The sequence below is a fragment of the Rattus norvegicus genome, chromosome 6, assembly GCF_036323735.1.
Source record: "Rattus norvegicus strain BN/NHsdMcwi chromosome 6, GRCr8, whole genome shotgun sequence".
In the NCBI taxonomy this organism is placed as follows: domain Eukaryota; kingdom Metazoa; phylum Chordata; class Mammalia; order Rodentia; family Muridae; genus Rattus; species Rattus norvegicus.
Genome location: NC_086024.1, coordinates 18,345,953 through 18,370,346, shown reverse-complemented (window position 1 = coordinate 18,370,346; position 24,394 = coordinate 18,345,953). Strand labels below are relative to the sequence as shown.

General features: G+C 39.7%; 1 non-coding gene across 1 annotated transcript; it reads right to left on the bottom strand.

Moving 5' to 3' along the window:
- Nucleotides 1–23,224: 23,224 nt before the first annotated feature.
- On the bottom strand, nucleotides 23,225–23,356 carry LOC120093453 (small nucleolar RNA SNORA17). Its single transcript, XR_005486509.1, has one exon. It is a non-coding gene; the product is annotated as a small nucleolar RNA SNORA17 (small nucleolar RNA).
- Between the last annotated feature and the right edge of the window lie 1,038 nt (nucleotides 23,357–24,394).

The window sequence follows — 24,394 nt, the reverse complement described above, 5'->3', positions numbered from 1 at the left end:
TGGCATCATATCTGAAAGCATATCAGAAGAACCACTGTACATAAAACATGTGCTACCACATCCTGAGGCATCCCAGGAGATCTGTTGTACCTAGGGCATCTGACACCACAACCAGAGACATCCCAGGAGATCCACTGCACCCAGGATACCACAGCCTGAAGGCATCCCAGGAGTTCCTCTGTACCTAGGGCAACTGGGCAATTGACACCATAGTCTGAAGACCTTCCAAGGGCTCTATAGCATGCAGGGCATCTGACACAAATGACTGAAAGCCTCCCTGGAGTGTAGTGGCACACAAGGAAACAGAAACCACAGTCCATTGACACCCCCCAAGCCCCATCCAGCTTCACAGAGGACAACAGTGTGACTGTACCTCTGAAGACCCACAGTCTGAAAGCCTCCAAGGAGATCTACTGTAGCCAAGGAAACAAATCAGCAGCTTCTCTGCTCCTCTGAATATCCTCCAGTTGGAAGGCATCACAAGAGGTCTGTTAGAACCAGGGCCACAGACCTACCAAGAAACCTGTTGCAACCCATGGAAAAAAGAGGCAGACTCCAGACAGAGTCACCCATACAAGTGAACACTAGGGATAACCAAATGGCAAGAGGAAAGCTCAAGAACATAAGCAACAGAAGCCAATATATGTGGGCATCATCAGAAACCAGTTCTCCCACCATAGCCAGCCCTGAATACACCAACATACCTGAAAGTCAGGACACTGACCTAAAATCCTATGTCATGAAGATAATAGAGTCCTTTAAGGAGGATATAATTAACTCACTGAAAGAAATACAGGAAAACACAGGTAAGTAGGGAGAAGCCCTTAAAAAGGAAACAAATAAAACCCTTAAAGAAATACAGAAAAACATAATTAAACAGGTGAAGGAATTGAATAAAGTAGTCCAAGACCTAAAAGTGGAAGTAGAAATAATAAAGAAAACACAAATGGAGACAAACCAGGAAATGGAAAACTGGGAAAGAGAGCAGGAATTACAGATGTAAGTATCACTAACAGAACACAAGAGATAGAGGAGAGAATCTCAGGTGTAGAAGATACTGTAAAAGAGATTGACACAATGGTCAAAGAAAATTCAAAACATAAATAACTCCTAACCAAAAACAGCCAGGAAATTCAGGACACAACGAAAAGACCAAATCAAAGAATAATGGAATATGGTAGAATGAAGATTCCCAGCTCAAAGGACTTGAAAATGTCTTCAACAAAATCATAGAAGAAAACTTCCCCAACCTAAAGAAAGAGATGGCCATAAAGATACAAGAAGCCTATAGAACACCAAACAAGTGTGACCAGAAAAGAAAACCCTCTCATCACATAACAGTCAAAACACTAAATGCACAGAACATAGAAAGACTATTAAAAGCTGCAAGGGAAAAGGCCCAAGAAATATACAAAGGCAGCCCTATCAGAATCACACCAGACTTCTTAACAGAGACAATGAAAAGCAGAAGAGCCTGGTCAGAGGTCGTCTGACCCTAAGAGAACACAAATGTCAGCCTAGGCTACTATTCCCAGCAAAACTCTTAATTAACGTAGATGGGGAAACCAAAATATTCTAGGACAGAACCAAATTCAAACAGTATTGATCAAACAATACAATCCTACAGAAGGTCCTAGAAGGAAAACTCCAATACAAGAAAGATACCTATACCAAAGGAAATACAAGATATTAAGCATCTCACATCAAAGCCAAAAGTAAAAAACCATAAGCACATAAACCTATGTACAAAAACAAATATAACAGGAACCAACAATCATCTGTCTTTAATACTTCTCAATGGATTCAACTCACCTATAAAAAAGATATAAGCTGACAGACTGGATATGCAAGCAAGATCCAGCATTCTGCTGTATAGAAGAAGCTCACCACAATAACAAAGACAGACACTACCTCAGATAAAAGGATAGAAAAAGGTTATTGTAATTGCCCTGAAGTTATCTGTATTTTGATGCTAATTCCACTGCCCCAAGGACAGCTGCCTAGTGTCCTACTTAGGAATCAGGTGACTTCACCAGAACCTCCCCCATTGAATTTGTAAAGTACAGGTGAAGGGCAGGTACAGGATAGAAGGAGGCCTATCATTGGAGGAAAAGGAAGGATGGGCGGGAGAGAAGTTTGAAGGAAGAGGAGGAGACTAGAACAGAAAGGAGGAGACAGAACAGAGGAGAGGGTGAGAAGCCATGGCAGGTGATGTTAAGCTTCTGCTCTGTGTATTTACAGGTTATTATTAATGTTCCTAAGGGATGGATGGTACCGGGCTTTGTATGTTTAAGTGGGCAATTATATCTTATCAATTGGATCTGAGATTATTGTGTTGTGTGTTCTTTTATGTGAGGGTTTGAGTGTAGGAAAGTGTGCAGCCGGATGTGTTTCTGCCAAGATATCTAGCATATATCTTGGGGCACTGAGGTGGTGGACCTAGTGGAGTAAAAGACAACAATAAATCTTTTTTATTTTTATATTTTTACAACAACAAAAGGTCTTCCAAGCAAATGGTCCCAAGAAACAAGGTGGAGTCACCATCCTAATATCCAATAAAATAGACTTTCAACCAAAAGTCATCAAGCAAGATAAGGAAGGACACTTCAGTTCATCAGTGGGGAAATCCACCAAGTCTCATTTCTGAACATCTATGCCCCAAATGCAAGGGCAACCACATTCATTTAAAAAAAAAAACTTTACTAAAGCTCAAAACACACATTGTAACCCGCACAATAATAGTGGGAGACTTCAACACCCCACTCTCACAAATGGACAGGTTATAAAAATAGAAACTAAACAGAGACACGGTGAAACTAATAAAAGTTATGAACTAAATGAATTTAACAGATATCTATAGAACATTTCACATTAAACAAAAGAATACAACTTCTTTTCAGCACCTCAAGGTACCTTCTCCAAAACTGACCATATAATTGGTCACAAAACAACCCTCAACCAATACAAGAAGGTTGAAATAATCCCATGCATCCTATCAGACCACTGTGGCCTAAAGCTGGTCATCAATAACAACAAAAGCAACAGAAAATCTACGTATATGTGGAAACTGAACAACTCTCTACACAATGATAATTTGGTCAGGGAAGAAATGAAGAAAGAAATGTAAGACTTCCTGGAATTTAATGAAAATATTGACACGTCATACCCAAATTCGTGGGTCATAATGAAAGAAGTGCTAAGAGAAGAATTCATAGCACTAAGTGCACTGGTAAAGAAAATGGAGAGATCTTACACTAGCAGGTTAGCAGCACATGTGAGAGCTCTAGAAAAAAAAAAGAAGCAAACTCACCTAAGAGGAGTAGAAGGCAGGACATAGTCAAACTCAGGGCTGAAATCAACCATATAGAAACAAAGAAAACAACACAAAGAATCAGCAAAACCAAAAGATAATGCTATGAAAAAATTAACAAGATAGATAAACCCCTAGCTGAATTAACTTAAGGGCCCAGAGGTAATATCCAAGTTAACAAAATAAGAACTGAAAATGGAGACATAACAACAGAAATGGAGGAAATTTCAAAAAAAAATCATCAGATCCTACTACAAAAACCTATACTCAACAAAACTGGAAAATCTGAATGAAATGAAGGATTTTCTAGACAGATACTACATACCAAAGTTAAATCAACAGCAGGTTAGCAATCTGAACAGGCCCATATCCCCTAAGGAAATAGAAGAAAACATTTAAAACATCCCAGCCAAAAAGGCACAGGGCCAGATGACTTTAGTGAAGAATACTACTAGACCTCAAAAGAAGAGGTTATACCGACTATTCCATAAAAGAGAAACAGAAGGAGCACTACCTAATTTGTTCTATGAAGCCACAATTACTCTGATACCTAAACCACACAAGGACTCTACCAAAAAAGAGAACTTCAGACCAATCTCACTTTGAATATCAATGCAAAAATACTCAAGAAAAAACTCTGGCAAACTGAAACCAAGAACATCATCAAAACCATCTTTCACCACGATCAAGTAGGCTTCATCCCAGGGATGCAAGGTTGGTTTAATATATGAAAATCCATTAATGTAATCTACCATATAATCAAAATCAAAGAAAAATTCACATGATCATCTCCTTAGATGTGGAAAAAGCATTTGACAAAATAAAACACATCTTCATGTTAAAAGTATTGGAGAGATCAGGAATTCAAGGCCCATACCTAATCATAATAAAAGCAATTTACTGCAAACCAACAGCCAATATCAAATTAAATGGAGAGTTACTTGAAGAAATCCCACTAAAATTGGGAACAAGACAAGAATGCCCACTCTCCCAGTATCTATTCAATATAGTACTCGAAGTGCTAGCTAGAAAAATAAGACAAAAACAACAGCAAAATGATCAAGGGAATAAAACTTGGCAAAGAAGAAATAAAGGTATCACTATTTGCAGATAACATGATAGTCTATATAAGTGACCCCAAAAATTCTACCAGAGAACTTCTCCAGCTGATAAACAACTTTAGCAAAGTGACCAGATATAAAATTAACTCAAATAAATCAGTAGCCTTCCTTTATACAAATGATAAACAGGCTGAGAAAGAAATTAGGGAAACAACTACCTTCACAATAGCCACAGGTAATATGAAATATCTTGGGATAACTCTGACCAAACAAGTGAAGAAATCTTTATGATAAGAACTTCAAGCCTCTTGAGAAGGAAATCGAAGAACATCTCAGAAAATTGGGAAATCCCCAGGGCCACAGATCAGGAGACTTAACATAGTAAAAATGGCCATCCTACCAAAGGCAATCTACAAATTCAATGCAATCCCCATCAAAATTCCAACACAATTCTTCAAAGACATGGAAAGAGATATTCTCAAATTCATCTAGAAAGACAAAAAACCCAGAATAGCAAAAACAGTTCTTAACAATAAAACAAAACAATACAAAACAAAAACTAGCAAACAAACAAACAAAAATGGCTGGGAGAATTCCCATCCCTGACCTCAAGCTTTACTACAGAGCAAGAGTGATAAAAGTTGCAAAGTATTGGTACAGAGGCAGACAGGTTGATCAGTGGAATAGAATTGAAGACCCAGAAATAAAACCACACACTTACAGACACTTGGTCTTTGACAAAGAAGCCAAAAATATACAATGGAAAAAGGAAAGCATCTTTAATAAACAGTGCTGGTCTAACTGGCTGTCTGTATGTAGAAAAACGAAAATAGACCCATATTTGACACCAGGCATAAAGCTCACGTCCAAGTGGATCAAGGACCTCAACAGAAAACTAGATACACTGCAAAGCACCTTGAACTCATTAGCACAGGGGGAACTTTCCTAAACAGAACTCCAGTGGCTCATGCTCTAGGATCAAGAATTGATAAATGTGACCTCATGAAAATGGAAAGCTTCTGTAAGGCAAAGGACATAGTCAATATGACAAATTGGCATCCTACGGATTGGGAAAGAGTCTTCACTCACCCCATATCTGATATAGGTCTAATATCCAAAATATATAAAGAACTCAAGAAGCTAATCACCAATAAACCAAGCAACACAATCAAAAAATGGGCTATAGAACTAAACAGAATTCACAACAGAGAAATCTTGAATGGCTTAGAAGCACTTAAAGAAATGTTCAACAGTCTTAGTGATCAGAGAAATGCAAATCAAAACAACCCTGAGATTTTACCTTACAAGAGTCAGAACGGCTAAGTTCAAAACCTCAAATGACAGCACACGTTGTCAAAGATCTGGAGAAAGAGGAACATTCCTCCAATGCTGGTGGGATTGCAAATGGGTACAGCCACCCTGGAAATCAATTTGGAGGTTCCTCAAATAATGGAATACTACTCAGCTATTAAGAACAAGGACTTCCTGAATTTTGTAGGCAAATGTATGTAACTAGAAAATATCATCCCAAGTGAGATGTAATTCAGATCCAAAAGGACATGCACAGTATGTACTCAATAATAAGTAGATATTAGCCAGAAAAAGTACAGACTACCCAACATACAGTCCACAGAACTCAAAAAGTTCAACAAGGTGAAGGGTCCAAGTGAGGATGCCTCAGTCCCACTTAGGAGAGAGAAGAAAGCAATCACAAGGGGAGTAGGAAGGGAAGGATAGAGGAGGGAATGGGGATGGGGGTGGAGGGAGAGGGGGACAAGATCTGGTATTGGGTGGGGACTGAAACTCTGAGGGCTGGCAGAAAGAATGAAAGCAGGTGACTTTGGGAGGAAGGAGGTTGGGAGGACCCTCTGGAATATACCAGAAGCCTGGGAAGTGAGGCACCCTAGATGAAATGCCCTACAGTGGGGAGAGGAAACTTATTAAACCCACCTCTAGCAGAAAGTCAGGGCATCAACTGAGTTATGGGGTTGCTATTCCACAGTCAAAGCTCTAAACCATAATTACTCCTGTCTGAAAGAAATTCAGGCATAGAAATGGAGAAGATCCTGAGGAAAAGAAGTTTCAGAAACAGGCCCAAAGTGGGATCTAACACATATACAGCAGAGGATTCCTGGGTCTGGGTTCAGTCAGAGAAGACGCATCTAACCCACAAGAGACTGGAGGCCCTGGGAAGTTTAGAGGTCTGGTGGGGAGGGTGGAGTGGTGACATCCTTGTGGAGACAAGGAGGGGAGGGGAAGGGAGGGAAGAAGGTATAGGATGTGGAACTGTCAGGGGGTGGGTAGACTGGGAGGGGAATAAAAGCTGGACTTAAATAAATAAATAAATAGATAGATAGATAGATAGATAGATAGATAGATAAATAAATAAATAAATAAATAAATATATTTTATTCTATATTTGAATGGTTCCTGCACCTTGTTCCTTGGGACCATTTGATTGGAAGTTTTTTCCAGCGTTCTACTCTGAGGTTTTCTGTATGCAGCAAAATTCTGGGTCCTGTTTTCATATCTAGTCTGTTAGTCTATATCTTTTTATTGGGGGAATTGAGTCCATTGATAGTAAGAGATATTAAGAAATAGTGACTATTGTTTCCTGTTATTTTTGTTGTTGGAGTTGGAATTATGTTTGTGTACCTACTTTCTTTTGGGTTTGTTGCAAGATTATTACTTTCTTGCTTTTTCTCCCTCCTTGTGTTGGAGTTTTCCATCTATTATCCCTTGTAAACCTGGATTTGTAGAAAGACATTGTGTAAATTTGGTTTTATCCTGGAATATCTTGGTTTCTACGTCTATGGTAATTGAGAGTTTTTCTGGATATAGTAACCTGGGCTGGCATTTGTGTTTACCTAGGGTCTGTAAGACATCTGTCCAGGATCTTCTAGCTTTCAAAGTCTCTTTTGAGAAGTCTGGTGTGATCCTAATAGGTCTGCCTTTATATGTTACTTGACTTTTATCCCTCATTGTTTTCAATATTTTCACTTTTTATGTGTACATTTTGTGTTTTGACTAATGTGATAGGAGGAATTCCTTTTCTGATCCAATCTATTTGAAGTTCTGTTGGCTTTTTGTATGTTCATAGGCATCTATTTCTCTAGGTTAGGGACATTTTCTTCTATAATTTTGTTGAAGATATTTACTGGCCCTTTAAGTTGGAATTATTGCTCTCTTCTATACCTATTATATTTAGATTTGGTCTTCTCCTTGTGTCCTGGATATCCTAGATGTTTTGGGTTAGGAGCTTTTTGCTTTTTGTATTGTCTTTGACTGTTTTCTATGGTATCTTATGCACCTGAGATTCTCTCTTCTATCTCTTGCATTCTGTTGGTGAGACTTGTGTCTATGACTCCTAATCTCTTTCCTAGGTTTTCTTTCTCCATGGTTGTCTCTCTTTGTGCTTTCTTTATTGTTTCTATTTTCATTTTTAGATCCTGGATTTTTTTTTTAATTCCTTCACCAGTTTGGTTGTGTTTTCCTGTAACTCTTTAAGGAATTTTTGTGTTTCCTCTTTAAGGGCTTCTACTTGTTTACCTGTGTTGTCCTGTATTTCTTTAAAGGAGTTTTTATGTCCTTCTTAAAATCCTCTGTCATCATTATGATATGTGATTTTAAATCCAAATCTTGCTTTTCCAGTATGTTGGAATATCCAGTACTTGCTGTGGTGGGAGTACTGGGCTCTGATGACACCAGATAGATTTGGTTTCTGCTGCTTAAGTGCTTATGATTGCCTCTTGCCACCTGGTCATCTCTGATGTTTGTTGTTTTTGCTGTCTGTGAGTGGAGCTTGTCCCTCATTGTGGGCCTGTGAGCCTGTGATCTTAGGAGTGAAAGCACTCCTGGGAGACCAGTTCTCTGTGGGCAGGTTTTGGGTCCAGAAGGCTCTGGGACAGCCCCAGCTCTGGGCACAGATGGAGACCAGAACTATAATTCTTTTTTAAAGTATCCTTTTTAGTTTCCATTTTGTAGGACACTAATTTTGCCTTAATTTTAAACCAAGCATTGTCATATGAATTTTAAGACGAAAGTTTTATAAAGAACCAAACTGATTGTTACTTTACTTTGTGCATTGCTTAGTTTTGAGTTTTCTATGTGAACATTTAAAAAGGACAGAGAAAAGGAAACCAGCTGTGCTCTATTTTAGCCCGTGTTTGATAAAAGGTACACCATGATGTCAATGGGAACAGTTATGTTCCCCTAGAACTAATCTAATGGAAAGTTATACAATACTTTCTATAAGGAGAAATAGGAAATCACACTGAGTAGCCATGCTGACTTTCATGTTGAAATGAATTCTCCCATAAAATCAAGGACAAATGCAGAGTTTATTTTGATCACAGTCTGAATATTGATTAGATGTGTCATCTTTTCAGAACTGTCTACTACAGCAGTAATAATTTCACCCAGAGAGGAGTGCCACTCTAGGAGCCTAACTGACCATTAATCTCTTGACAAATGTGATGTCCATATGGGGAAACATCAATGCCAGCACTTACTAGTACAGCACTGCACAGCGGGCCACCAATCCAGCCAGCCAGTGTAGGAAGCAAATCTACCTGCAGAAACCTAATGCCGCTTGAGAACTAAAGTCTTAGTCTGGGTTTCTATCCCTGCACAAAACATCATAACCAAGAAGCAAGTTGGGGAGTAAAGGGTTTATTCAGCTTACACTTCCACATTGCTGTTTATCACCAAAGGAAGTCAGGACTGGAACTCAAGCAGGTCAGGAAGCAGGAGCTGATGCAGACACCTTGCAGGCAAGTTATTTAATAGTTTGCTTCCCCTAGCTTGCTCAGCTGGCTCTCTGATAGAACCCAAGACCACCAACCTAGGGATAGCTCCACCCACAATGGGCTGGGTCCTCCCCACTTGATCAGTAATTGAGAAAATGCCTTACAACTGGGTCTCATGGAGGAATTTCTATGAGGCTCCTTTCTCTGTGATAACTACACCTTGTGTCAAGTTGACACACAAAACCAGCCAATACAATTGACCCCTTGTCAAGTTGACACACAAACACATCACTATTAAGCCTCAACCCTTACTTTCTTATTCATTCAGAAGATCTAAATAACTTTAAGAGTCCCACAGTCTTTACATATTAAAAGTTCAATCCCTTTAAAACATCCAACATCTTTTAAAATTCAAAGTCCTTTAAAAATTCAAAGTCTCTGAGCTGTGGACTCCACTCAAATACTTTACTTCAAGAGGGGAAAATATCAGGGCACAGTCACAATCAAAGGCAAAATAAAACTCCAATAGTCCAATGTCTGGGATCCACTCATGATCTTCTGGGCTCCTCCAAGGGCTCGGGTGACTTCTCCAGCTCTGCTCTTTGTAGCACACACCTTGTCTGCTAGGCTCCAGATGCCTGTACTCCACTGCTGCTGCTGTTCTTGGTGGTCATCTCATGGTACTGGCATCTCCAAACCATTGTTGTCTTCCACTGCAACTAGGCTTGACCAATAACCTCTATGGGTTCTTTTCATAATGACAAGCCTCAACTCCTTTGCATGACCCCTTCAGTCTTTGGCCATCAATTTCCACTGAGGCTGCACCTTCACCAATAGTTTTCCATGGCCTCTCACAGTGCCAAGCCTCAGCTGCTCTTCATGACCCCTTCATGCCTTCAAAACCAGTACCACCTGGGTAAGTCTTATAAATCACCAAGTCTAGCCATAGAATGAAGTACAACCTTGGCTATCTCTGAAACACAGCCTCTTTGTGCTCTCAGAAAACTCTTCCCAGAAGATGTCATCTCAATGATGCTGGTCTCTTTTTAATCACCACTAATTTCTTAGCTCCAGCTGACCAGCATCAATAGTCCAGTAATGCAAAGGTTTCACTTTAGTAGTTCTAGTATCTTGTTAATCACAGTTGATTCTTCAGCCCCAGCTAGCCAAAACCACAGAATCTTCACAGTCTAAACACTAACAGCCCTGATAAGAGTCTTTAATCTTTCATCTGAAATTTCACAAGCCAGGCCTCCATCTTCTGCACTATTCTCAACATTATCTTCCAAGCTCCTACACAACATCCTATAGAGCTCTTAACATCCCCATGGCTCTTCTAGCTCAAAGTTCCAAAGTTCTTCCATGGTCCTCCCCAAAACATGGTCAGATTGTCACAGGAATACCCCACTATGGTACCAACTTCTGTATTAGTTGGGGTTTTCTAGAGTTAAAAAACTCTATGGGTAGTCTCTATATAGTAAGGGAATTTGTTGATGAATTACAGTCTGTAGTCCAATTCCCCAACAATGGTCAGTAGAAGCTGTGAAAGGAAGTCCAAGGATCTAACAGTGGCTCAGTCCCACAAGGCAGGCAGTCAAAGTAGAGTGTGCCTTCTTTCTTCCAATGTCCTTATGTAGGTCTCCAGCAGAAGGTGTGCCACAGATTAAAGGTGTGTAACACCATGCCTGGATTTGGGACTTGCTTTGTGCCAGATGACCTTGAATTCAGAGATCTCCTTGCCTTAGTCTCCTGGGATTCATAGCCACTATGCCTCCATGCCAAGATCCAGGTCAGAAACTTGTATCTCTCAACCTCAAGATAAGGATCAAATGTGACCTTCCAATTCTGAATTGTAGTTCATTCCAGATATAGTCAACTTGACAACCAAACTATAGTCACTACAACTAAGAATCACTTCTGAAGTCCTACTTTTTCTCTTATCAGATGTTTATAAATGTTGAGACAGGAACAGTCAGCTAATCAGGGAGTCTCTGAGAGCTGAGGGTTGATCAGAACCTTTCCTCCCTGCCTTTCTCACCATTTATCAAAATTCTCCATGGGCTAATGAAAACAGATGCACCCAATGGAGAACACTGGTTTTAATCCCTCTCCAATTTTCTATATCCCAGTCTCTGAATTCCCTTACATTTTTGTTGTTTTTCTCTTTTTTAAATATTCTGTCCTTTGTTTTCAAGAAAGCCCACTGAACTGGACTATTTTAATCCTCTGAGAATAAGATCGTATAATTCAGTACTTTATTCTTCCAAAGTATTTGAGTTATCACTGCCTCTGTTTTTTCATAGGGAAGTGTGTTCCTCAGTCCAATTACATGGCCAGAGATGTTACCTCTAAGTAGTACAATGAAGGTTTGAGCTCCTGTCTGCTTCACTCCATTTCCAGTTTTTCCTGTATGTATATTTTGGTGATTTGCATAAGAATTTTTGAGTCATTCTGGAGAGACACTACTTTAGAAGGATTAGGAGGTGTGGCCTTGTTAGAAGAAGTATGTAGTGGACTTTTAGGTTTCAAAGCACAAGATAGGCCCAGTCATTCCCTCTTTCTGTTGCTTGCTGATCTGGATGTAGATGCCTCAGCTACTTCTCAAAAACCATGGCTTCCTATATGCTATGCTCCCTCCGAACATGATAATGGACTAAACTCCTGAAACTGTAAGCAAGCCCCACTTAAACAATTTTTCTTATAGGATTTGCAAAAGTCACATTGTTTGTTCACAGCCATAGAACACTGACCAAAACACATAGGTTATCTATTTGTTATTATAATCAGAAACCATAGGGGAACAACTATAAGTACAAAAGGTTTCATTTTTGTCTTAGGGCTTATGGATTTAGAGTATATCATGACATGAAGGCATAGCAAAAGGCTTGGTCTCTAGTGACTGATTTGAGTGATAGCTACTATTATATAGCACAGCATTTGAACAGAAGTAGGCCACCCTTTCATTTTCCAGATCTGCTCCTGTGACTCTGCATTTGTCAGCTAAGTCCAAGTCCTAAAGTTTCTACAGTCTTTGAAAGCATCACCACAAAAGCACAGATGTTTAAACACAAGTATCTTTGTTCCACTTCTAAACTGTAACATTCATCTTCAAGTTCCATCATGCTCATGTCAAATGCATTCAATACAGTGTCAAAAGTCCCTGAAGTCTTAACAGTCACATATTATACAAAAATAAAAAATTTCTTCTGAGATTGAATACAAGCTTAGCTGTAGACTACTGCAAATTCAACACACACACACACACACACACACACACACACACACACGGGATATATAGATAGATTATAGATAGATAGATAGATAGATAGATAGATAGATAGATAGATAATAGATAGATAATAGATAGATGATAGACAGATATATAGGTAGATAGATATAAATAGACAGACAGATAGACAGATAGACAGGCAGGAAAACAGACAAATGGTAGAAGATGCTAAAAGATAAACAGATGATAGATGATAGATAGATAGATAGATAGATAGATAATAGATAGATGATAGACAGATATATAGGTAGATAGATATAAATAGACAGACAGACAGATAGACAGGCAGGAAAACAGACAAATGGTAGATAGTTGCTAAAAGATAAACAGATGATAGAAGATAGATAGATAGACAGATATATAGGTAGATAGATATAAATAGACAGACAGATAGACAGGCAGGAAAACAGACAAATGGTAGATAGTTGCTAAAAGATAAACAGATGATAGAAGATAGATAGATAGATAGATAGATAGATAGATAGATAGATAGATAGATAGAAAGTGTACAATGCACATAATTAGTATTCTCATTCCAAAAGAGAGAAACAGGAAGCTAGTAAAATGTCTTAGTCAAATGCCTATTTTGAAGAAACACCATGACATGCCATTTTTTATTGACTTAATTATTTATCTACGTTTATACTGATTGCAGTTCCCCACCCTTCCCCCAGGACCTCCCTCTCACTTGCAGTAATGAGATCGATTAGCAGAAAATGCTAAGGATAATCATTGAGGCCAAGTTCATAGAGGTCCCTTTCAAAAGACTCTGATTGCAAGGTAACTATCCTCCAATCATAGTCATTTGAAATGAAATGAACACAATCAAATACCTTACATTTAAATACTTAGAAGGAAATATGACTGTGTAGTATTCTTGTGTATGCCTACAAACATTTCTCAACATTCAGAATGTACAAAAAGTTGAATCTATCACTGAAAGTTATCTGCCAATTGAATAGTCAATGTGCTAGCACCACAATCATTTTTGAAAACTCGATAAGCTGCAAATAAGTAAGAATTTTAAAGGCAAAATTAGCACAAAGATTGTCCCTTCCTATTTTAATTATATATTCTTTATGCAGGTATAATGTTTCTGTTCAGTGTAAATTAATAGTAACAAAAGTAAAGCTAGAAGTCTTCTATCACCCTAAAATTATGCTAAAATAAATGTCAACTATATTTTGCATTTATCTTAGACTATATTTCAGAGATTCTAAATACAGAACATTTTTTAGTTTTCTATTATTATTTATTTATTTCACATCCCTATCAGAGCTTCTCCTTACTTCTCTTCTCCTAATCTCTCCCTCTCACCTCCACTCTATCCACCCATCTCCTCAGAACAGGAGAGAACTCCCATGAATATGAATCAGCCTCGGGCACTTTCTTCAATTTAGGCTAGACAAAGCAGTTTGGTGAAAGGGATGCAAAGGCAGGCAATGTAGTCAGAGATAGCCACTGCTTCCTTTAGGAGTTCCACTTAAAGACACAGCTACATGACTATTATATATGTGCAAATCGTCTAGGTCTACCCGAGGATTGCTCTCTGGTTGACAGAACAGTCTCTTTGAACCCCTATGAACCCAGGTTAGTTGATTCTGTAAGCTTTCTTATGGTGTCCTTGAAGCCCTCTGACTCCTTCAATCCTTCCTCCCCCTCTTCCACAGGTTTCCCCAAGCTTCACTTAATCTTTTGCTGTGTGTCTCTGCATCAGTTTCTATCGGTTGCTGGGTGAAGCCTGTCTGATGACAGTTATACTATGCTCCTGTCTGTAGTACAGCAAAGTATCATTTACCATTAATAGTGTCATTGGTGGACTCCCTCTCAGGGCATGGGTCTCAAGCTTAGCCACTCATTGGTTGACCAATCCTTAAATTCTGCTACATATTTTATCCCTGCACATCATGTAGGCAGTAGAAACTGTAGGTCTAAGGTTTTGTGGTTTGTTCGGTGTCCCAATCCCTCCACAGAAAATTTTGCTTGGTTACAGAAAAAGGCTGGTTCAGGCTCTGCTTCCCCTATTGCTAGGAGTCTTAGCTATGGAATAACCCTCAGAGATTCCTGGGGCTTCCATTCTCCTAGGTGTCTAGCATCCTAGAGATGCCTCCCACACATCCAGTTATCTCCCCCAGTCCTATTTCTTTCCATCTTCTTGGCACCTTATCCCTCCTGTTCCCATCCCAACATCCTCCCACAACCAGTCCTGTCCCTTCTACTCAGATGTCAAATCTATTTATCTTTCTTAGTGATATTCATGGGTCCCCCTCCCCTTGGGCCTTCCTTGTTAGCTTCTTTGTGTCCATGGTTTGTTGCTGCTTTTCTGTAATTTATTTCTAATATTCATTTACAAGTTAGTACCTACCACTTTTATCTTTCTGGGTCTGGGGTACCTCAGCCAGAATGATTTTTCTTGTTCCATCCATTTGCCAACAGATTTCATGATATCCTCAATTTTAATGGCTAAGTAATATTCATTTGTATAAATGGACCACACTTTTTTTTATCCATTCTTCAGTTGAGGGAAATATAGATTGTTTCTAGTTTCTAGCTATTTGCATTCTTCTATATGCAGACATCCAGTTAGACCAGCAGCATTTTTTTAGTGGTTTATGATGCTCGGCTTTTTTTCCACTGTATATTTTTGGCTGATTCTCTCTCTCTCTCATATATATATATATATATATGGGCCACATGACAGTCAGGCTCTGAATGGCCATTCCTTCAGACTTTGCTCTAAACTTTGCCTTCATATACACTCCTATAGATATGTTTCCCCCTTTTAAGAATGTGTGGAAGCATCTGCATTTTGGTCATCCTCCTTCTTGAGCTTCCTGTGGTCTGTGGATTATGTGTGCCTACTAAGTGTGTTTTTCTGTGATTGGGTTACCTCACTCAGGATGATATTTTCTAGTTCATTCCCTTTGCCTATGAATTTCATGAAGTCATTGTTTTTGATAGCTGAGTAGTATTCCATTGTGTAGATGTACCACATTTTCTGAATAGATTCCTCTGTTGAAGGGCATCTGGGTTCTTTCCAGCTTCTGGCTATTATAAATAAGGCTGCTATGAACATAGTGGAGCAAGTGTCTTTGTTATATGTTGGAGCATCTTTTGGGTATATGACAAAGAGAAGTATAGCTGGGTACCCAGGTAATGGAATGTCCAATTTTCTGAGGAACCCCCAAATTGATTTCAAGAGTGATTATATGAGTTTGCTGTCCCAACAATGGAGGAGTGTTCCTCTTTCTCCACATCCTCAGCTGCGTCTGCTGTCACCTGAGATTTTTATCATAGACATTCTGACAGGTGTGAAGTGGAATCTCAGGGTTGTTTTGGTTTGCATTTTCCTGATGACTAAGGATGTTGAACATTGCTTTAGGTGATTCTTGGCCATTCAATATTCCTCAACTAAAAATTTTTGTTTAGCTCTTTAAACCATTTATAATAGGATTATTTGGCTCTCTGGAATCTAACTTCTTCAGTTCTTCATATATTTTGGGTATTAGTCCTCCATCAGATATAGGATTGATAAAGATCTTTCCCAATCTGTTGGATGCTGTTTTGTCCTAATGACAGTGTCCTTTGCTTTACAGAAGCTTTGCAGTTTTATGAGGTCCCATTTGTCGATTCTTGATCTTAGAGTGTAAGACATTGGTGTTTTGTTCAGAAAAATTTCTCCAGTGTCCTTGTGTTCAAGACTCTTCCCCACATTTTTTTCTATTAGTTTGAGTGTATCTGATTTGATGTGGAGGTCCTTGATCCACTTGGATTTTAGATTTGTACAGGGTGATAAGAATGGATCAATTTGCTTCTGCTTGGATTTTAGATTTGTACAGGGTGATAAGAACGGATCAGTCTTCTACTTGCTGACCTCTAGTTGAACCAGCACCATTTGTTGAAAATGCTATCTTTCTTCCATTGGATCGTTTTAGCTCCTTTGTCAAAGATCAAGTGACCATAGGTGTAGTTTCATTTCTGGATTTTCAATTCTGTTCCACTATCTATCAGCCTGTCTCTGTACAAATACAAATACTTTTATGACTTTTGCTCTGTAATACTGCTTGAGTTCAAGGATAGTGATTCCCCCAGAAGTTCTTTTATTGTTGACTATAGTTTTTGCTATGCTGGGTTTTTTGTTATTTCAAATGAATTTGCAAATTGTTCTTTCTATCTCTATAAAGAATTGAGTAGGAATTTTGATGGGGATTGCATTGAATTTGTAGATTGCTCGTGGCAAAATGGCCATTTTTATTATATTGATCTTGCCAATCCATGAGCATGGGAGATCTTTCTATCTTCTGAGATCTTCTTCAATTTCTTTCTTCAGATACTTTAAGTTATTGTCATACAGATCTTTTACTTGCTTGGTTAAAGTCACACCAAGGTATTTTATATTATTTGGCACTATTGTGGAGTGTCATTTCCCTAATTTCTTTCTCAGCCTGTTTATCCTTTGAGTAGAGGAAGGGTACTGATTTGTTTGAGTTAATTTTATATCCAGCCACTTTGCTGAATTTGTTTATCAGGTTAAGTAGTTCTCTAGTGGAACGTTTGGGACCACATAAGTAAACTATCATATCATCTGAAAATAGTGAAATGTTGACTTCTTACCTTCCAATAATTATTCTTTTCACCTCCTTTCATTGTCTGGATGCTCTGGCTAGGATTTTGAGTACTATATTGAATAAGTAGGGAGAGACTGGGCAGCCTTGCCTAGTCCCAAATTTTAGTGGGATTGGTTCAAGTTTCTCTCTATTTAGTGTGATGTTAGCTACTGGTTTGCCATATATTGCGTTTACTATATTTATGTATGGGCCTTGAGTTCCTGATCTTTCCAGGACATTTATCATGAAGGGGTGTTTTATTTTGTCAAATGTTTTCTCAGCATCTAATGAAATGATCACGTGGTTCTTATCTTTGAGTATGTTTATATACTAGATTATGTTGATGGGTATCCATATATTAAACCATCCATGCATCCCTGGGGTGAAGCCTACTTGATCATGAGGGATAATAGTTTTGATGTGTTCTTGGATTCACTTTACAAGAATTTTATTGTGTATTTTTGTGTCGATAAGGTCTGAAGTTCTCTTTTCTTGTTGGGTCTTTGTGTGGTTTAGTTATAAAATAATTGTGGCTTCAAAGAAGGAATTTGGTAGTGTTCCCTCTGTTTTTATTTTATGGAATAGTGTGGACAGTATTGATATGAGGTCTTCTCTGAAGGTCTGATAGAATTCTGCACTAAACCCTTTTGTTTCTGAACTCTTTTTGGTTGGGAGACTTTTAATAACTGCTCCTATTTCTTTAGGAGTTTGGGGGTTGTTTAGACAGTTTATTTGTTCCTGATTTAATTTTGGTGCCTGGTATCTGTTTAGAAAATTGTCTGTTTCCTCCAGTTTTTCAAGTTTTTTTGAATATAGGCTTTTGTAGTAGGATCTGATGATTTTTTGAATTTCCTCAGATTCTGTTGTTAGTCTCCCTTTTCATTTCTGATTTTGTTAATTTGGACACACTCTCTGTGACCTCTGGTTAGTGTGGCTAAGAGTTTATCTATCTTGTTGATTTTCTTAAAGAACCAGCTCCTGGTTTTGTTGCTTCTTTGAATAGTCCCTTTTGTTTCTACTTGGTTGATTTCCGCTCTGAGTTTGATTATTTCCTGCCTTCTACTCCTCCTGGGTGTATTTGCTTCTTTTTGTTCTAGAGCTTTTAGGTGTGCTGTCAAGCTGCTGACATATGCTCTTTCCTGTTTCTTCCTGCAGGCACTCAGCACTATGAGTTTTCCTCTTAGCACAGCTTTCATTGTGTCCCATAAGTTTGGGTATGTTGTACCTTCATTTTCATTAAATTCTAAAAAGTCTTTAATTTCTTTCTTTATTTCTTCCTTCACCAAATTGGCATTGAGTAGAGCATTGTTCAACTTCCATGTATATGTGGGCTTTCTGTAGTTATTGTTGTTATTGAAGACCAAACTTAGTCTGTGGTGATCTGATAGGATGCATGGGATTATTTCTATCTTCCTGTATCTGTTGAGACCTGTTTTGTTAGTGATTATATGGTCAGTTTTGGAGAAGGTACCATGAGGTGCTGAGAAGAAAGTATATCCTTTTGTTTTTGGATGGAATGTTCTATAAATATCTGTTAAATCCATTTGCTTCATAACTTCTGTTAGTTTCTCTGTGTCTCTGTTTAATTTCTGTTTCCATGATCTGTCCATTGATGAGAGTGGGGTGTTGAAATCTCCTACTATTATTGTGTGATGTGCAATGTGTGATTTGAGCTTTAGTAAGTTTTCTTTTATGTATGTAGGTGTCCTTGCATTTAGCACACAGATATTACGATTGAGAGTTCATCTTGATGGGTTTTTCCTTTGATGAATATGAAGTGTCCTTCCTTATTTTTTTTTTGATGACTTATGGTTGAAAGTCAATTTTATTTGATATTAGAATGGCAACTCTGGCTTGTTTCTTTGTGCCATTTGCTTGGAAATTTGTTTTCCAGCCTTTTACTCTGAGGCAGTGTCTGTCTTTGTCTCTCAGATATGTTTCCTGTATGCAGCAAAATTCTGGGTCCACTTTATGTATCCTTTCTCTTAGTCTATGTCTTTTTATTGGGAAATTGAGTCCATTGATGTTGAGAGATATTAATGATTGTAACTTCCTGTTATTTTCTTTGTTAGAGGTGGAATCATGTTTGTGTGTCTCTCTTTTGGTTTCATTGCAAGGAGATTGCATTCTTGCTTTTTGTATGGCATAGTTTCTATCCTTTTGTTTGAGTTTTCCATCTATTATCCTTTGTAGGGCTGGATTTGTAGAAAGATATTGTGTAAATTTGGTTTTGTCATGGAAGATCTTATTTTCTCCTCTATGTTAACTGAGATCTTTGCTGGATATAGTAGACTGGCCTGGCATTTGTGTTCTTTTAGTGTCTGTATAGCATGTGTCCCGGGTCTTCTGGCTTTCATAGTCTCTGGTGAGAAGTCTGGTGTAATTATTATAGGTCTGCCTTCATATGTCACTTGACCTTTTTCCATTACTGCTTTTAATATTCTTTTTTTGTTTGTTTTGTGCATTTGGTGTCTTAACTATTATGTGACAGGAGTAATTTTTCTTCTGGTCCAATCTATTTGGAGTTCTGTAGGCTTCTTGTATGTTCATCAGCATCTCTTTCTTTAGGTTAAAGAAGTTTTCTTCTATAATTTTGATGAATATATTTACTGGCCCTTTAAGTTGGGAGTCTTCATTCTCTTCTATACCTATTATCCTTAGATTTGATCTTCTCATTGTTTCCTGGATTTCCTGGATATTTTGGGCTAGAAACTTTTTGCATTTTACATTATCTTTGATGGTTGTGCCATTGTTTTCTATGGTATCTTCTACCCCTGAGATTCTCTCTTCTATCTCTTGCATTCTGTTGGTGATGCTTGTATCTATTACTCCTTGTCTCTTCCTTAGATTTTCTATCTCCAGGGTTGTCTCCCTTTGTGCTTTCTTTATTGTTTATATTTCCATTTTTAAATCCTGGATGGTTTTTTTTCAATTCCTTCACCTGCTTTGTTCTGTTTTCCTGTAAGTCTTCCAGGGATTTTTGTGTTTCCTCTTTAAGTTCTTCTACTTATTTACTTGTGTAGTACTGCATTTCTTTAAGGGAGTTATTTATGTCCTGCTTAAAATCCTCTATCATTATCATATAATGTGGTTAAAATGTGATTTTAAATCTAAGTCTCTTTTGCAGTGTGTTGAATATCCAGTATTTTCTTTGGTGAGAGAACTGGGCTCTGGTGATGCCAAGTTGTCTTAGTTTCTGTTACTTAGGTTCCTGTGCTTGCCTCTCTCCATGGGGTTGTCTCTGATGTTTGCTTGTCACGGTGTTTCTGACAGTGGATTCACCTTCCTGTAGGTCTCTGTGTCAGCACTCCTGTAGAATTGTTTTCCTGTTTTCTTTCAGCCATTTCTGGGAATGGGCACTCTGCTCTCTGGTGTGTAGGTGCTCCTGGTGACTGTCTTTCAGTTCTAGGCATGGGCAGGGATCAGACGGGTCCTGCCCCTGACTATTCTTAGGTCCTTGTACCCAAGGGGCACAGCTGGCACTAGGTGATTCCCTCTTGGGTCAGGAATGTGGGCAGAGGGTAGTCTCCTCTGATTTCTCAGGAGTGTCTGCACTTCTGAGGGTCCAGCTCTCTCCCCCATGGGATTTGGTTGCAGAGAGCTGTTTGACTGGTTCAGTTCAGTTCAGTTCTGGGCACAGACCAGAACTTCAGGTACCAGTGGCTGACTGTTTCTATACTCCCATGTCCAGAGGTACTGTGCAGTTTCTTCTTAGACCAGGGATGTGGGCAAAGGTGTGCAGAAGTGGCAGTCTGTCCTGCGGTCTCATGATGTCTGCACTTCTGGGTGTTCAGCTCTCTTCCCCAAGGGATTTTAGTGTAGGGAACTGTGGGATGGTATCAGTTCAGTTCCAGGCACAGCCAGAAACAGGAAGTGCCCTGACCTAGAGGACTTCTGACTCTATGTGTCCTGAGTACAGCAGGCAGGTCACTTGGAGCAGAAAAGTTGGTCTTACCTCTGATCTCTGGTGTGTAGGTACTCCTGGTGACTGTCTTTCAGCTCTAGGTGTGGGCATGAATCAGAGAGGTCCTGCCCATGATTGCTTGTAGGTCCTTTCAGCCAGGGTCACAGCTGGCACTAGGTGATTCCCTCTTGAGTTGGGAATGTGGGCAGAGGGTAGTTTCCTCTGATTTCTCAGGAGTGTCTGCACTTCTGAGTGTCCAGCTCTCTCCCCCATGGGATTTTGGTGCAGGCAGCTGTTTGGCTGGTTCAGTTCAGTTCAGTTCTGGGTGCAGACCAGAACTGCAGGTACTAGCGGCTGACTGTTCCTATATTCCTGTGTCCAGAGGCACGTGGGCAGAGCTGGGCAAAAGTGACAGTCTGTCCTGCAGTTTCAGGATGTCTGCCAATTTCTTTCTTTAAAGAGTTGAGGTTTTTGTCATATGGGTCTTTCAATTGCTTTGTTGTGAATTTTGCACCATGTACTCCAATCCCACACATCCCTTCTTGCCCACCCTCCACTTTTGCAACCCTTTCACAAAAAAGAAAATAATCTTGTGTGGCAACTGTACTGTGTCACAAAGTGTTCCACAATATACCCTTTTGTCCATACTTCTTTGCTTGGATATATTCACTGCAATGACTTTTTTTCCCTGGGACAGGGCCTCTTGCTTATACTATCCTATCAATACTGGAACCACATTGTAACTCCTCGTAAATGTTCTGTTTTTGCTGTGTCTTGGAAATCCTATAGCTTTGGATCTGTAGAACCAGTCCCTTCATGTATTCCAGTAGTTCATCAATAGAGTAGATGTTGGGGTGGGCTACTTCACATCCCTGGATCTGTTCCTGAGAAATATCTGAGCTGGTCAGCCTGAGGGCTCTCTCTCTCTCTTAGCCCCTCAGAGCCAGCTCTCCAGCAACCCCCATGATACCAGTGCAACCTCTATCCTACTGTCTAGATGAGATGCAGGGTCCACTCTCCAAAGTGTTGCAACTGGTGAGGGGCATGGCCAGTTCTCCAACTCTCATGATCTTAGGACCAGCTCCCTACCTGACATAGATGGCAAGGAATAAGGGAGGAGAGGAGGGCATCTTTCCCTCACCAACTCCACTGCCCAGCAGACAAGAGGTAGTAGGCCTGGCTCTCATGCAATCATGCCTTCCAGAGAATAATACCCATATCTCCCACATTTAGGACGAACTCTTCTGTGTAAGCCAGGTGAAGTACCTGCTGCTGAGTGCTGCAACAAGGGAGGTTAGTAGATGCTTTCTCATTCTGATGACCTTTGGACAAGCTCTCCTGCCAGCCACAAGTGACAGGCATTGGAGGTTGGTGTGGGCATCACTCCCTTGTCTATATCACCAGATGGCATACAAGTGGTGGGGCTAGCTCTCTCACACTCATGACCATGAGTCAGGCTAGTCTCTTGACCCTGCCACCAGGGTCAACTTTACTGTGCTGCCCAGGTGAGGTACAAGGCCTGTTCTCCTGAGTGCTACAGTTGATGAGGGTCAGGAAATGTTCTCCTGGTCTCATGACTCCAGGCCCAGGTGTCTTACCTGCTGAGATACTTAGGAGCAAGGGGAGGAATGGTATTTCTTCTTTATCCAACACACTCCAAGAGAGGTGAGTGGTTAGGCCAGCTCTCCCATGCTGACACACTCAAGTGGCCCACCCACAACTTCTGCAGTAGATGGGGTCATCTTCCTCCAGTACTGCAGCTGGCTAGGGGTGGAGCCACCTCTCCTCTTCTCATGCCTTTAGGGATTGCTCTCCCATGATGTTCAGGTGAGGAGAGGAGCCAGTTTTGCACATCCCTCAGACATCAACAAGTCTCTGTGTGATAACCCAGACCAGAGACATCCACCTGGCCTTTGTGATAACAAACTCCTGCTGCATGGGGCCACAAACTTGGCACCCATGGCAGCACAGGCCAGGACCATTCCATGGACTTAGGAGTCATCATCAGCTACTCACATCAGGCTGTTCCTCACTACCCACCAGTCTCCAGTTCTGCCTCTCTTCATTATGCCCACATCCTTCTGTTTCTCTTCCTCTTCCAATTCTACTAATTACTTGTTCCTCTTAGTGGCCCAGGGACTCTGAGTGCCTGAGTTTATCTCATGAGTGAGTGGTCTCAGGAATGTTATGCCCAGGGCTCATGCATTACATGCCTACAAGGCACTGGACTGGTGGTCATTTCAGGCCAGTTCCCTTCTTTTGGGCCTCCTGGTATCAGCCTGGTGTGCCCTTTCTTTTTCAGGGAAATGCTATGCTACTAATCATTACAATGTTCATAGGTTAGAACACTGAGCATAGGCATAGCCTCTCTCCTCTGTCACCTGCTGATCAGTACATGTGACACAGCAGCCACACCTGCAGTGGCTCTAGGGGCAGGTCCCTAATTCTTTCCCATCCCATTTAATATTTGTATATAGGAGGGCTACTGATATTTTTTAATTATATTTTATATCTAGCCACTTTGCTGAAGATGTTTATCATCTGGTAGATAGTTTGAGGTTACTTATTTATACTATCATATCATCTGCAAATAGTAATACTTTCACTTCTCCCTTTCCCATTTGTATCCCCTTGACCTCCTTTTGTTGTCTTTTTGCTCTAGCTAAAATTTCAAGTATTATATTGAATAGCTATCCAGAGAGTGGACATCTTTGTCTTATCCTTGATTTGGGGGGAATTACTTTAAATTTCTCCCCATTTAATTTAATGTTGACTATTGGCTGGCTGAATATGGGGCTGGCTTACAGTTTCAGAGGTTTAGTCCATACCATCACGATGGGAAGCATGGCAGTGTGCAGGCAGTCTTGGTGCTAGAGAAGATGTGAGTTCTACATCTTGATGTGCAGACAGCAGAAGGAGACTGCCACAGTGACCATATGACACACTTCCTCCAACAAGGCTATACCTACTCCAACATGGCTATACCTCCTGTAGTGCCACTCCCTATGAACCAAAGATTCTCAAAGATGGACCTATGGGGAGCAGTCTATTTAAGCTACCACATGTCCTAAAAAGGAAAAGTCATCCATAGATGATTCTATTTGTGTAGGAAACTCCTGAAGAAATATGATTTTCTTATTCTGTGACCTGTAAAATGCCATTTATTTATAATTAATTAATTTTATAATTTATTTTTAGAGATTTTCTTTTATAAGTACTATATTTCCAACATCTCAACCCATCCGTTTATGGTCTCTGACTCCTCCTGTCTTCTTCTGCCCACTCGAATTTATGACTGCCTTTATGGTAATTATTATTGCATATAATGGATATAATGGAGTCGTATCTTCTACACACCTGCCCAAAATCTCTGCACAGTAAAGCCCCCATTTCTTTAAATGACATGAGTGTCTAACAGTTGTAGCCAGTTTGTCCATACCTGCCTAACTTCAGGTTCATGTTCATGGATATCCCT